At 35.8% G+C, this 12376-nt stretch overlaps 1 long non-coding RNA gene across 3 annotated transcripts in view; it reads left to right on the forward strand.

Moving 5' to 3' along the window:
- LOC143167147 (uncharacterized) overlaps positions 1–12376 on the forward strand; it is a 190216-nt gene that overhangs the window by 121995 nt on the left and 55845 nt on the right. For all 3 annotated transcript variants that reach the window (XR_012996504.1, XR_012996507.1, XR_012996508.1), the window contains one exon: positions 1851–1904. This is a non-coding gene — a long non-coding RNA (uncharacterized LOC143167147). The remainder of the gene's footprint in view (positions 1–1850; positions 1905–12376) is intronic.

The raw sequence follows: 12376 nt of genomic DNA on the forward strand, positions 1-12376 counted from the left end.
ATGCCAGAAACTGCTGTCTCAGTGAATGGAAGAGAGGTGATAGAACTGTCTTTCTGTCTTATCATAGTCTTTTTCAAGAGTCTTTCATTGACATTGTATGACACTTCCCATTATAAGACTTAATTTCTGGAGTCCAGGATTGAAACTATGTTTCTTTAGTCAGTTTCCTTGCTGTCAACAAGTATTTAGTGAAACACTACCAAATGACCCTTCTGTCATACCGGTTTGCAGAAAGGATGGTATGCTGTCAGTTATTCCCTGACCTCAAGGAGGACCATCTACACATTCCAGCACTGGGGCTGGTGGTTGTGGTTGGCAGCTATTGTGCTTCCTAACAGAATTTCTGAAGATTTTATGCATTCCCAACACCCTGAATAGACATTTATTTATCAAGAAAACCTGTGTTATAACATTATGGAAGTGGCAAAGTGGTAAAGTCAAATAGTACTAGTGTAGCTTGTGCAGCTTGACGTAACCATCCTCTGCAAATGCACTGTGGGAATCTTTCCTTACTTGGTAACACACTTCTTTTTCATACTGTCCTTGATCCAGACAGTGAGCGGATGGGCCATCTGTGAGGGTGAATTTGGTTTGTAGTAAGGGAGAGTCTTGTTCAGAAACAGAAAGTGAAAAGTATCTGGTGACTGAGACCATCTCAGGACAAGAAAAAGAGTCTCACGACAAAGTTGATTAAAGCCCTGGAGAATAAAATTCAGTCCTCTGATTTACCGCAGAGTTCACATATCAAGGTGTGAAGTGCATCGCATCAAGTTTTCAGAGATGGTCAGCAATTGCATGTTCCCTATTTTTGTAACCTGTTTGTCACCTAATTTGCAACGCGCTTGGTATTTATGTCTCCAACTGAAATCGTTGTGAGCAGTACCTTGAATGTATAAAGTGCTGTGTAATGCTGGGTCCTCTGAAAAAACTGAGCCCCTGTCACCCAAATTAAGTATTCACTTTTCATCTTAATCTCTCAGCACCAGGGAACTCATCTGGAGCAATGTTATTCCTCCAAAAGAATTTGCTGAACTTGAGCTGCGCAGTGTTTGCAATGCAGTCAAAGCAATCATGATTAGAGTGTATGGACCATAGCAAAATACTGCAGTTTTTCTATCAGGATTTGACTACTACTCCATGAATGTCCCTCCAGTCCACATGTTAAGCAATGAAATGAACACAAAATATCAGTGTTTGAACTTTTTGAATGTCTGTTTGTACAAGGAATGAAGAGGAGTTCCCATGGAAGAATGCTATGTGATGAAGCAATTAGCAACTGTAGCATATTCCATACTCATTGAAGAAATAAAAGTTGCACAGGCAGGCTAACATTTGGCCTTTTCCGATATTTATGTTAATCACATTACAGCCTTAATAATGTTCTTTTCACACTGTGTTTATGTGAAATGTTATAGAAAGTAAGTGAAGTCTGTGTATTCAAGTGCCCTGAAGAACATTTAATGAGAAATACATGCTTTTTTTTACCAGATAGACATATAAATCTGAGTATCCTTTAGGGAAATAATGATAGCCATACATTTGTGTTTGAATAAAAAGACACAAAAGTTGATACCAACTACATAACAGATACCTTTAATCCTTTTTGAATAGCAGGGTATAGTATGTCTGTTGGTTTTAGTACTATTGTTTATAAATGTAATCCTGCCACACAGTCAGGACTCTTTTGGGAAAACAGTGACCTAACAGATTTTAAGAGGCTTTTTGTTTAGTATGATTTTGCTGCTTGCAATTTCTATATAATAGTAACCACTCATTATTACTTATTTGTCATCAAAAATATGAGAGAGAGAAATAAATTATAATTAAACATTTTTTTTTTTCTTTTACAGATTTCTTTTACAATGCATTCTGCTCAGGCCAGTGAATTTTGTTTAACTGACCAGGTAAGCAAATATGCATAGTCACAGTTTTTTCATAAAAAAGTTTTCCAGACATTAGGCAACTAATTCTGAGAGATTGACGTTCTGCATTGTTGGAAAAAATTTGCAAAATCTATTATAAATATGTTCAAAACACTGTTGTCAGTTTCTAATTTAAAAAATCTGTTGCAATTTCCAGAGTTCTATAATTTTCAATTAGAAACAAAATTTATTTTCCAGATGTGCTTAATTTTATTCTTTCTCTCCCTTCTTCTTTTCTTTTGTTGTCCAGTTTCCTCATGCTTTGTGTTGATATTTGTGTTTTTCAAAGCCTTACAAGTTGAGCTTTTTTTTCTTTGCTGGGTGCTATCAGTCTCCCTCTACATACCAGGATATCAGCATTGCAAACAGGATTGTCTGATGACAACTCCAGAGATGGTGTTTTAACACCTCAGGAATGACACAGCACCGCTAGAGTGGCTGTTGGGAAGTGTAGATGGCTTTAGAAATTTATAAACACCATTTCTCTAGATCTGAAATTAATAAAATGCAATTATGAAATGAATGAAAGTGCAGCTAATGAGCTGGTTTGCTGGGTACCAAAAAATCAAGGAAAGCACCAATTTACAATCTTACTGTGCATAGGTCAATCTTACTGTGCATAGGTTGGTAGGCTGGCTTGTATGCTTTACCTGTGGAATTCCAGTTTGATTGGCTGTTGTTGTATGCTGTAGGTACAGTTTGCAGAAAACACTTTTTTGGCCATCTCTTTTGTTGTTATGGGTTTTAATGAGGGACTTGGGCAATGTAATTTGCATGCAGTAGAGCTTTAACATTGCCTACACCCCATTCGATCATTTTTTGATGCTTCTTATAGAGTGATGCAATACCTTGTTGGGAGAGAGAAGGGTGGACAAAATGAATTAAAGATACTATTTTGTATGGAATATTTTGTTCACAGTATACAGATATGGTTTGCCTTAGATTTAAACTTCCTGTGCTTTTCAAATAGACTCATCTTAGCCCTGGTTAAAAGAACTAAATACAGACAAAATAGTAAATAAGAACATGGTGTTCCTGTAAGTCCTATGTTTCATGTTGAAATGTTCCATAGCTCTAACACTTTATCAGTACTGTTAACCTCATCTTTATTTCAGATGAGGTGGTCTCTTACCATCTTCTCATCATTCTAACTTCTTATCATGGGGTTTTTCCGTGGTGCTGCCAACACCTAGAAAGCTTTCTCGATCTCAGTTCACCAAGGAGAAATTTCTTCCCTTTGGATCTTCTCCTGAAAACTCGTTTCAAACCCACTGTTCCCAATACCTTTATTTCCTTTAAAAAACAGATGTGGACTTCAGCTAGTGCTGTCTTGGGTTGCCCTAGTTTGATATTCCTGGATTTTGAAAATTAGTCTGCAATAAGTCTTGCAAACAGGGAGGGAAATCTTGGATTAAAAAACACCTAGTGATTTCCAATGTTAATCCTGAGGACTTCTCAAAAGCATTTCATATTAAAAGTTTGGTGACAAGGGACAAATGATCAAGGAACAAAATAAGCATTTTTTTTTTTCCAAATCTGGGCCCTCTTTTTCTGGATCTTCGACATGTCCAAATTAGTCATTCCTCCAAGGTTCATTACTCAGGGTTGAAATTTTTTTATGGTATTTTGTTCAAAACATTGCAAGATATGATTATCAACAATAAATAAATCTGTTAATAATATAATTTTAACAGCTCTAGCAAAAAGATGGCTGTTGACAATCTCTGTTCTTCTTCTTATATCAAGGTGTCTCCTGAAGAGCTTGTCATGTCACTTGCCTTTCAGATAGAAATTGTAATGAAATTGTAATGTTTAGATTGATTTGGAATAATAATTGGTTTATTCATCAGTATGAGAAATCTGAGAAAATAAATCATTGTGGCTCAAATAACATTTAATTTCATTTTTTTAACAGTCTTTGTTTCTTTAAGTATCATTAATCATTTTTCTGAAACAAAAATCAATATAATTCAGTAAGATTTCTCCAAACCTATCTTTAACAGAACAAATAATTTTCTCTTATTAGAAGAATGAAGTCAAATTCATCTGGATCATCTAAACTGCATTTTTGGTGAATAAACTATTTTATCCCACCTCTTCCCTGTACCTTCCATACCCTCTTACTCTGGCCCCCCACTCCCAAAGATTGCCTAGTCTACGTTTCTGGATAAAATATGTCTGTCAGTCAATGACATTTTTTAAGAAAACCAGTCCAAAGGCAGAGATTAGACCCCCAAAAGAAGTTTTGTAGTTACAAACGGTTTGCTCTCCTTACTGGGTTCATTTATGGAGTTTTTTGTCCTTAATGGTGATGATTGTAGCCTTCATGAAGTAGGAAGAAATGAGCTACAGCAGATACTTCTGCTCCATGGACATAATATGTCTTTGTATGCATTCTGCACATTTCCATGAATTAATTGAATCCTGGTTTATGAACATGTCTGTGATGAGGTAAGAGGTTTGGCTCAATACAGGTGATGATAAGCAGCTCAACGTGGAGGACAGTGCTGATCTTTTCTACTGGTAATGAAATAGGAGCTGATTTGGCACCTTTCACAATCACTCTACTGACTTAAAACATGAATCAAAGTATTTTCAAGATTATTTGTGGTTTTCATGAGTCCCCTATTCTCTTGGTATTTGCGGGGTAGGATGCTGTGAGCCTGAACGATTGCCTAGTGACTGAGGCATTGGGTTACTATTGCAATACTGTGCAATAATGGAATTTTCTGTAGATATGGTCAACAACAATTCTTACAATAATTAGTTCTCTGACAAAAAGCTGTATTTTAAAGCTTGCAACCCTACTGGTATTCTCAGAGGCATTGAGAGCCTGCTAAAAGTATGGGTGTATTATTAGTATACAGTTTCTGTGCAGTACACAGATTGTGGACCAGAGATTTTCTATATGGACATAGAAAATGCAACATGAAAATTATCATTTTTAGTTCTTTCATTTTAAATCTACATTTCATGCACTTTTGAGCTACTGGTGGTACCTTATGTTTTCATTACAAGGAGTGAATTTGGGGTCTATATGAAATATTAAAAGCTCTAAATAGCTATTTTTTGGGGAAAAAAATCTTTAAAGTATATGCCAGAAGAGGTCTGGTAACTGGCATGAAAGTTGGTTCAGAAGTTTTTTGTACTCCAAATTTTAGCAAGTTAGGACTATTCTAGCACATCAAGTTACTGGCAGACACAGAGCACATTATAAGGAACAGTCATTGGGAGTGAAAATTGGATTCACAGTTTTCACACAGGAAATCTGGTTGCGTGTTATGCTTGAACAAAACCACGGGATTCAGCTAATCACTCTCCGCTCAGGTTTCAGATACATACAGAGATCTGTTCACTAACAAACTACAAACCAAAAGGTAGAAAAGCTAGAATAAAATAAACCAATGACACAATTAATAATTGCATTTCACTTAAACCTCCTCTGAAACACCTGGTCCTGCCTCTCTCAGAGACCCAGTACCGGAGGTGTTGGCCTTAGGTTTCATGCCATGTGGCAGTTTATATATTGTCGTTATTTTGAAGTCTTGTATGGTATAAAACTGTGTGCTTGTTTCTGTGCACAGGAGTGAGTTTTGTACAGAATCAATACAGATGAAATCGTTTCAGTTTGCCCCAGAATAATTAACAACCAGCAGAAAAACAAAAGCAGATTCTTGACTAAGTGTTGGGGTTTGCATGTATCTGTACTCAGGATTCCATATATCTCTGGGCGAGTGCAAAATGTCCTTTAAAAGGCAGTATTGTTATTAAAAGAATGTGATTTCATTCATGTGCTTATAGTTTTCACTATTGAAAATAATGTGATTCAGAGATATTTCTCATAATGCCCAGCAGTAAATAATTGCTCTTCTGGGCCCTTTGTTTTAATTGATGACAAAAATATATGAATGTGTACATTTTGAGAGAGGCCTTAAATGAAGCCATTTGTTAGAAGGGCTGTTTCTTTTTCAGCTTGGGTGTGCAAGAATATGAAGGAGTTTAGTACAAGTAATAGTAAAAAGATTGTTTGTGGATCTCACTGTAACTAACACGGCATTTTGGTTTGCTAAGAGGGTATTTCTCTTCAGTTTATGTCAGTAATGGAAGCCCCCAGAACTCCTGTTAACTTTGTCTATAAATTTTCATTTGTGGCATTTTTATTTAACTAGTCCAAAGTTCACTCCCATTTTCCCTTCTTACATAGTAATAGTTACTGGTCAGCTATCCTAAATCTTGTGGATGACTTGGATGGCAAATCTCTCCAAGTTTTTTGCTGCTCTGGACTGACTTTCTTCAGGGTGATAGCACATATATCTGCCTTTTCCCAGCAGGAGATTATAATCAGAAATTCTCCCTCACTTTGATCACACATTTTGTGCATGCTGAGTCAGATGCTGTGCCCACACAGTTAAAACACAACTTTAGTAATGGTGGATCAAGCCCTTCCTATGCAGATCTCACCTTGGTTGAGAAAGGAGCTGCCCCTGAAGAATAAAAGCAGTGTGTGCTACAGTCATCGAGAGTACTGATTAGAGAAGGGAAATCCAGCCTTCATTAGCGGATCGGGACTGTGGTCCTGGCCAACTGTGTATATTCAAGAAGTCAGGATCCTAAACCCTGCCTTCTTCAAGTAGCTCTGCCACTAAGCATTCTCTTGTCTTTCTTAAAAGAAAATATGATTTTCTGTGATCTTTTGAAATGAAATACAAGCCTTGCAACAATGGGTTCTAATGTGTGTGGAATACACAGCAACTCTTTTTGTGCTATGTCTGTAGACCTAGGAAAGTCTAACTGTATAGAGCGTCTAGCTAACTAACCAATTAAAATATTTTTAATACTCTTTGTGCAAAGCTCACATACTAAGTTGTTAGCATGTACATATATAGGCTCCAGTCTTGGAGCTACATCCAGACAGAGAAAGCCCTTGTTTTCAGACAAGACAGATTTTGACAGATCTTTGTACAAACACAGGAGGCCAGTTTTAGGGTCAGGCTCCCAGCAAACTTGGCAACTCTTTTTTCCTGCCATCCATCTTGCAAAGTTTGATAATTTTGTTAATGCTTCAGCTGTTGGATGTGAGTATGAAAGAACTCCTCCTTTCACGCTCTCTTTAACTTTGTAGCCTTAGTAGTTACAGAGGATGTTTTCAAAGACTCGTTCTAACTTCAGACTCTTGGGTATTTCTAACAGTGTTTATGAAACCAAGAATATACAAGACTCAAAAGTAAGAACGAAGTCTTTTTTTCTTCCTTAAATCTCATCATTTATGCAATATTCTTACGATTGTTACTACAAGGAAAAGGAAGCTTGAAAAAATAGTTTCATACTTATTTATTCTAAATTTAAACAATTTTAAAGCGAGTATTTAAGGCAATTGCCTATTATGCCTTTGTTCTTCATTCTACATTTTCTTGTTTTCATAAGGAAATGCCAAATGAAACATAAATTATTGGCCACCTGAAGTAGACTATGTGAGTATTTCAGAAGAAACATCTCACCAATTTGATCCTGCAGAGCTTCAAATTTACTTTTAAAAATTGGTCAGACACGTAAGGATAGGATAGTGTATGTAAAATATTTTTTTCTCAAATACCTCCAGACAGTAGTATGTCAGAAGTTACGGGAGCTGTGAACTACAAGCCTCATCCTGGAACAGTAGAGCTATAACTATTGTGGCTTTGGCATTTTCTCAAAATGAATAACTGGATGAGATACTAACTTGCTTCGTGTTTTACAGTATCTTAAAAACTGTCATATGTCCAAAGGCTTAGTTTTAAGTAGTTTTTCCTGGAACATTTAAGGGAAATTTCATCTAAATATACCAGCAGTATTATTTTGTAGTTTGAACTGATATCTTCAGGAAGTTATTTTTATTACTGCATCTTTTATATCTGAAGTTATTTGCTCAATTTTCCTAATATATAGCAAAAATGAACAGCTGTCCTACAATCGTCTTGTGATTTCTCAACAGTTTCATTTTTCTAACCCTCTCTGGGGACAGTTTTTACACACTATTGACAACTTTGTTTTCTGATCTACTGGAATGCAACTAAGTAAATAATCAGGAAGAAAACTGTAGAAAGGATGAAGAGGAAAGGTTTGCTAAAAATGAGTTAAAATATTCTCCAACCTTTTTACAATTGCCCTGCTGGAAACACCAGCAGCTATAATAAATTAAAGAAGTTAAATTATAGAATTTTGTGTGCCAATTCTGTTTTGACAGTAATATGTTCTAAAGTTTTGTATCCTATTAACTCACAATGGTTTTAAAAAAAAATAAAACAAAAAGCTTTTTAGCAAGCACATCTAATTCTTCTTGAATAGAAACTGCACTGTAAAGAAATGACATTCTAAGGAAGTTACTTATGTTACAAAGTGAAACATATGAAAGCTAGGAAACGGCAGTTTTACAGGTCTAAATCTGTTCTCCATGTATCACTGAATGCGGCAGGGGCCTGCTAGAAAATGACAGTGCTTGAGTGCATACTGATAGGTATGTCTCAGTTTCCTTGAGACCCAGTGATTGTAATGTTTTCTTCATGCTTTTAAGAGTAAACAGAATAGAAACCTTAACTGTTGCAAGGTGTTGTTGCCTTTAATGGTGTCTCATGTAGTACAAGAAAAACATCACGTGTTTGTCAGCCTGGGCTCACTAGATCTGTGGTGCAATTCCTGCTTTCCACTGCAGATGGGCATTAACCTAAATTCCAAAATGCCACCATCTAATAGGAAAGACTTTGTTCACATTGATAACAAGACCAGACACATACAGCTTTGTGGTTTTTTTGGTCTATTTCTATTGAATAAGAAGCATAATCTTTTTAAAACAGAAAAAAATTACAGCCAACATTTCACATGTACCTAATGATGTACTTCTTAGGGAAAAGTGGGGAGTGCACTTTTGGCAGAGGTAAAAAATGTGCTAGGAAGTATATAACATCAAGGAGTAAGGACATACACGGAGCATATGCTTTGCATCATAATTCTTCCTCACTGAGGTTTTTCATTTATTTTTGAACTCCTCAGTCCTATTTCTAAATTGTTCTGTACGCCTTTCTTTCTCAGCTCTTTTGCAGGTTGTTCATGGACTCTTTGTATATATTTATGTATGGACTTCTAGTACATATACAACAGGTATTATCCAGAGGAAGAAGAATGACTTAAGAAAGAATATATGTGGGGAAAGGATGGAGGGTGCCTTGGACCATCCCTTCACATTGCAGGGCACAGTTTCCTAGGACATGATTGGTTTGGGGGCTTTCAGTTTTCCTCCACAAACTGATGTTTCTTCATGTCTGTCTGAGTTGTCTCGCTTTCAAGCCACTTCTCCAACTGAGACTCCAAATGTCTGTGATAGAGAGATGCAAGTGTGCTAGACTGGGCCCGTTGAATGTACAGATGCCAGACTTATTGGGAGTGACACTGTAAAATTAATATGTACACACGGCAATTTAAAGGATAATATTATGCAAATATTCCTAAGCATGACACATTAAAAGGTAGTTACATTTTAGACACATCCATTAATATTTTCCCTTGAATATCAAGTACTTCTTCCCACCTGCCATCTCTTCCATGTTTTCACTTGCTATGATGGTTAGATGTCATAAAGCTGTCATAATGCTGTGACTAGGCTTTTTGGTTACCAGAACCTTGCACAATCTGCATTTATATTGTGCTCAACATTTTTAAAACGGATTATACATTTCAAAGTGTACCAAAAAGACATATTTTTAATAAGTATTTCTTCCTGTGGGGCAGATTCTGAATTGCTTTTGCTGTTTCTAGCATACAGCATTACTATGTTTTGCCCCTAAGCAGTATATAAAAAAAAGGCTTAATGGCTCATACTGCTTGTACAGTCCTGCTTGTACCTCCACTTCGGACTTACGTTTATGCACACGATGGTGTCACTCACTTTGGAAAGGAGGTAGCGATTCTAGGTGCTCAGGGTTTGATGGTGGTGATATTTAGCTCACAAGTCACCTAAACCACCATTTTAATAGCACTGTTAAACAAGAACGGTAGATTTCTTCCTCCCTGGAATTTTATCAGCAAGTTAGTTCATACTCCCGTAATCACTTGCAGCACATCTTTAAAACTTTAGCTCTGCTGTTTCATATTGAAAAAAAGTAGCTACAGTAATTTAAAAAAAGTGTCACGTATAGTTAGGCCATACCCTCCTACTCCCCACCCCTGCCTGTCTCACACAAATACATACTTCTGTTCATCTTAGTTTGTGAACATTTTCGGTTCTTAACACCTGGATTTAAACGCCAGAATTCTGCACTTGACAACTGAGCAAGTAGATGAATTGCCAAAGTTGATAAACAGTCACAGCTCTTGTTGAATCTTGGTAGCATTTGAAAGTCAATATTTTATTTTTCTGATCACAGCTGTCCATTAATAACATTGTACCTGTGCCCTTAAGTATTATGATTTCTTTTCCCCCATCTGAAGATATGACTGAAAAAAAAACTTTTTTGAAGAGAGCCTTTGGCAGGTTGGTTTCTTGTTGTTGGTTAGATGGTGCAGAGGCTTGGTGATTTCTTTATAGGGAAGTAGCTACATATTTTGTTTCCAGGTCTTACTGAAGATTTGAAAACCTGTTCCTATTATAATACCAGCCTTGCCTTTTTGGTGAGTAGTAACAGGAAAGTCATGACCTCTATGAGCATCCCTTAGCTGCAAATGATAGGAGAGGCACGTAAAGATCCATACATTTAATATACTTCACCAAACAGTTCCCTCCTCTCCTGCCATCCTTCACAAGGCCTGAGCACCACTTGCAGATTTTACCAGTGAAGGTACTTATTCATATGAGTAGTCCCATTATTTTCATAAGTATAAATTAAGAGTTTAGATTTGTTTTATTGTGAAGTACTGTGTATTATTCTTCATGTTCTATTCACATGTACAGAAACCGTCATTCTAGGCTACAATTCACGTGCATTCATTTAGACAAATCATATAAAAACGATCATAGTCTAAAAACACAACATTGACAAAAAGTATGGAATTAGGAAATCTACTGGCAGTGAAGGTCAGAAGTGTTACTTGGAGACTTAATAAATTAACCAATAGGCTTGGCTATAAGCCTGTACTAATAATGCATGTAGTTGTAATGGCAACATTATGAAAATATTAACAACATCATAGCTAGGTATGTTAACATTTGCAGTTTAAGCAGGATTAATATCCTCTTACGCACTTGAAATGATTGAAATTTATCTCTAAACTGAACAAAGTATATTTTATGGAACATTGCATTTTCTAATATTTCTCCATCCAAATTTGTTTCAAATGTACTGCTCATGATCCTGCTCATTCCTCTAGCATTAAAAAAAAAAAAAAAAAAAAAATCACAAGCTACACTGGAAAAAGCACAATTTGGAATAAAACCAAATAAAATTATTCTTTTACAAACAATTATGAAATACTTGTATAGGATTACTGCATTTATATAAAAAATTTAATAGAAATACACATGTAGGATATAGAGAAAAGATTATTACTTACAATAAAATTTTATCATCTGATATCTTGATTCAGCAAAATGCAAATGTTTTTTATTATACACCTGCTGAGGTTTCCATGTTTGTACTCCAGTTAGGAAGTAGGACTCTTTAGGGACTGATATCAGGAGAAGTTAAAAATTGATAGAAATCTTGACAATTAAGTACATTTGATATTTTGAAGAGAGAATAGCGAAAAGGGTAAGAAAGTGTTTAGATTAGATTATATTCCAACAGGAAAAGGTAAACTGAAGTAAGAAGGAGCAAGTGGACGGGTCTAATCCAAATAAAACATTCTGGTGATGAGAAACTATAAAAGACAGATTACATGGATTATAGAATATTTTTTTTTTCACACACAGCATTTTAGCAGTAACAAGGAGATTAATTAAATCTTATCTTAAAATAAACAGTAGCTATCTGTGTGGTTAAGTATTTGAATGGCAATTAAATATTCCTAAAAGTTGTACAGTATTGTCAGTATAATAGACTTGATTATACAGAGTAAAAGAATTCATGTTAACCATGCTGTCATTTATATAGTACATCATAGATGTACTCCTGGGAAATAAGTTCCCTCGAAGCACAGAAATCCAAATTGGGAGAGAAGATAAAAATGAACAATGAAAATACTTTATTCCATATAGGTTATTATACTGCTCTTATCATCATAATATCTGATTACTTTCTGGTGGTGCATTAAACTATGGGATTAGCATCTGTTGCTTAGCGCCCTGCTGTTGCATGATATTGGGGGAAGGAGGAATAGGGAAGCTGTGAAAACTTGCTTAAATGTTAACAAATTCTGCATGTGGAAATGTTAAATAAAAGCGAAGGAAAGAGCAGTAATGATGAAAATTATATCCAATTAGGTGAAAGAGAACACATTTACATGTCTTGGCTGACACTGCAAAGACTTTTGGAAGTTAAGGCTAGTAA

The sequence above is a fragment of the Aptenodytes patagonicus genome, chromosome 1 (assembly GCF_965638725.1).
Source record: "Aptenodytes patagonicus chromosome 1, bAptPat1.pri.cur, whole genome shotgun sequence".
NCBI lineage: Eukaryota > Metazoa > Chordata > Aves > Sphenisciformes > Spheniscidae > Aptenodytes > Aptenodytes patagonicus.